A 3,910-nucleotide genomic window follows, 5' to 3' on the forward strand; every position below is an offset into this window, starting at 1 on the left:
CTTCATCAGAGGCTCACTGATTATGTTACCTAGCATAGTAACGAAATGTCTGAAAACAAACCTTCCAGCTCAGCGAGCAAACTTACATCCAGAACCCCAACCTGAGCTACAAATCTTCTCAACACTCGCTAATATTGCTATTTATTTCTCCAAGTTATTTAGCTTCCATAGTAAACACTGATGCACTGATACTCGGTTAGTATCTCACTCATCTCCTACATTTCCACACATAAGCAACCTAAGGGGCTCTATTCTCTCCATAGTTACTCTGTTGTCCTTAATGTATTTGTAGAATCTCTTTGGATTCTCCTTAACCCTAATTGCCAAAGCTATCTCCTTGTAAATCTTTTCTGAACCCTTCTTTCCCTCCTGATTTCCCTCTTGAATGTATTCCTACTGCCCTTATACTCCTTCAGGGATTCACTCAATCCTTGCTGTCTATACCTAATGTATGCCTAATTTTTTTCTTGACCAGAGCCTCAATTTTTCTAGTCATCCAGCATTCCCTCCACCTCCTAGCCTTGCCCTTCACACTAACAGGAATAGACTGTCTCTGCACCTTTACGCTTCCTGGGATGACAGAACTGACATATGAAGAAAGACTGGGTTGACTGGGCTTGTACTCACTGAAATTTAGATGAATAAGGGGGGATCTCATCGAAACATACAAAGTCCTGACTGGACTGAACAGGCTAGATATGGGAAGAATGTTTCTGATGTTGAGGTCTAGAACTGGGGGTCACAGTCTAAGAATAAGGGGTAAGCCATTCAGGATTGAGATGAGGAAGAAGTTCTTTACTTAGAGTTATGAACCTGTGGAATTCTCTCCCAAAGAAAGGTCCAGGGGCCAGTTTGTTAAGATATATTCAAAAAGGCAGTGTACGTGGTCCTTCGGCTAAAGGGATTAAGAGGTATGGAGAGAAAATGGGAATGGCATACTGAAATTGCATGATCAGCCATGCTCATATTGAATGGTGGTGAAGACTTGAAGGGCCAAACATTTTCAATGTTTCTATGTTAACTCATTTTTGAAGGCCTCCCAATTTCCAGTTATCACTTCACCTGCAAATAACAGCCCCCAACCAACATTTGAAAGTTAGAGTTAGAGTCATACAGCATGGAAATAGACCCTTCAGTCCCACTTGGCCGTGCCAACCATGTTTTCAAACTAAACTAGTCCCACCTGCTGCACATGGCCCATATCCCTCCAAATCTTTTCTATTCATGTACTTATCCAAATGTCTTTTAAACATGGTAACTGTACCTGCATCCACCACCTACTCTGGCAGTGCATTCCACACACTAACTACTTTCTGTGTAAAAACGTTGTCCTTCGTGTCCTTTATAAAATTTTCTCCTCTTTCCCTAAAAATATGCCTCCTAGTTTTGAATTCTCCCAAAGGAAAAAAACCTTGTTATTCACTTTATCTGCACGCCTAATGATTTTTTAAACCTCAATAAAGTCACCTCTCAACGTGGACTTTAGTAAAGTCTTTGACAAGGTTCCGCATCGTAGACTAATTAGTAAAGGTCGATCACATGGGATTCAGGATGACCTTGCCAATTGGATACAAAATTGGCATGATAGTAGGAGACAGAGTGTGGGGTGGAGGGTTGTTTCTCAGACTGGAGACCTGTACCCTCAGTGGTGTTTCATTACCCATTGTATTATTCTATTTATCCCATAATGGCTATGATCAATAACTTTTTAAAAATTGATACATTTACAAAATTATTTAATACTTTGTTTTATGTTCTTTGATAAGTTCACGGTTCCTCTTCACTGTCCAAGTGTCTTTTAGATATGCCTTTGAAAGCTCCCTAATCATGATCTCTGCTGTCTATGTGCTTAATAGATGCATCTTAAACGTTAACTATTGCCTTATGACTAAAGTCATTCCTGGAATTGATGAGTGATTGGTTTCTTACCTCCATTTAGTGGAGTATACTTTTCTTGTCCTCATCCTATATCACTGATTGCTAATATTACAGAAACATAGAAAATAGGAACAAGAGTAGGAGGTTCAGCCCATCCAACCACCTCCACTTTTCAACATGGTCACTGCTAATCATCTTTCTCAAGGTCGTGCTCCCCCTTTTCCCTATGACCCTTGACATAGAGTCATAGAGATGTACAGCATGGAAACAGACCCTTTGGTCCAACCCGTCCATGCTGACCAGATATCCCAACCCAATCTAGTCCCACCTACTAGCACCCGGCCCATATCCCTCCAAACCCTTCCTATTCATATACCCATCCAAATGCCTCTTAAATGTTGCAACTGTACCAGCCTCCACTTCCTCTGGCAGCTCATTCCATACATGTTCCACCCTCTGTGTGAAAAAGTTGCCCCTAAGGTCTCTTTTATATCTTTCCCCTCTCACCCTAAACCTATGCCCTCTAGTTCTGGACTCCCTGACCCCAGGGAAAAGGCTTTGTCTATTTACGCTATCCATGCCCCTCATAATTTTGTAAACCTCTATAAGGTCAGCCCTCAGCCTCTGATGCTCCAAGGAAAACAACCCCAGCCTGTTCAGCCTCTCCCTTTGGCTTAAATCCTCCAACCCTGGCAACATCCTTTTCTGAACTCTTTCAAGTTTCACAACATCTTTCCGATAGGAAGGAGACCGGAATTGCATACAATATTCCAACAGTGGTCTAACCAATGTCCTGTACAGCCGCAACATGACCTCCCAACTCCTGTACCCAGTGAAAGAAAGCATACCAATCGCCTTCTTCACTATCTATCTACCTGCAACTCCGCTTTCAAGGAGCTACGAACCTGCACTCCAAGGTCTCTTTGTTCAGCAACATTCCCTAGGACCTTACCATTAAGTGTATATGTCCTGCTAAGATTTGCTTTCCCAAAATGCAGCACTTCGCATTTATCTGAATTAAACTCAATCTGCCACTTCTCTGCGCATTGGCCCATCTGGTCAAGATCCTGTTTTAAATCTGAGGTAACCCTCTTCGCTGTCCACTACACCTCCAATTTTGGTGTCATCTGTGTGTTGAGAAAATTCAGATGGGTTTTTTGGGAGTGAATGTCTTGGGAAACAGCCTTTGGATAGAGTTTTTAAGGATGTGCATTTTTCAGGCATTTGGGCTATTTGTGTGGGATGGTTAGATTCCTTACAGTGTGGAAACAGGCCCTTCAACCAACAAGTCCACACCGACACTCCAAAGAATAACCCATCCAGATCCATTCCCCTCTCTGACCGTATATTTTATCCCTGACTAATGTACCTCGCATTATGGCCAATTTACCATTTGGACTGTGGGAGGATGCCCATGCAGACAGGGGGAGAATGAGCAAATTCCACACAGTCACCTGAGGTGGGTACTCGAGCCCAAATGTGGGTCCCTGGCACTGAGGCTGCCAGTGCTAACCACTGAGCCATCAGATGGTTGGGGGAGAGTGAATTTAAGGTTGCTGAGGATTTTATGGCCAAGGGAATTTTGGGATAGAAATTTGGTAGAACTAGGAATCACAGAATCCCTACAGTGTGTAAGTGTAAGCAAGTCATGGAGTCCACATGGATCCTCTGAAGAGCATCCCAGTCACTCCTTCCCATGGCCAATCCACCAAAACCGCGCGTTTTTGGACGTAGAAACCGACACCCGAACTATATTGTGCCTGAGGGGGGATCGAACCCGGGCTCCCCGTTGCGGGGTGCCGGCGGTGGGCATGGGATGTGGGCGGGGCAGTGGGGTGTGGGCGGGGCAGTGGGGTGTGGGCGGGGCAGTGGGATGTGGGCGGGGCAGTGGGATGTGGGCCGGGTTATTGGTTTGTGGGCGGGGACGGCGGCCGTCGGCCGAATGACGTCAAGCTCCGAACAACCGAACTTGCTAGCGGGGACCTCCCTTCCGGCAGTTCCGATTGGTGGACGGCTATGAAGCTTGTGCCGT

Source organism: Chiloscyllium plagiosum, unplaced genomic scaffold (assembly GCF_037043375.1).
Source record: "Chiloscyllium plagiosum isolate Xiang-an unplaced genomic scaffold, Cpla_swu_hap1 HiC_scaffold_28, whole genome shotgun sequence".
In the NCBI taxonomy this organism is placed as follows: Eukaryota; Metazoa; Chordata; class Chondrichthyes; order Orectolobiformes; family Hemiscylliidae; genus Chiloscyllium; species Chiloscyllium plagiosum.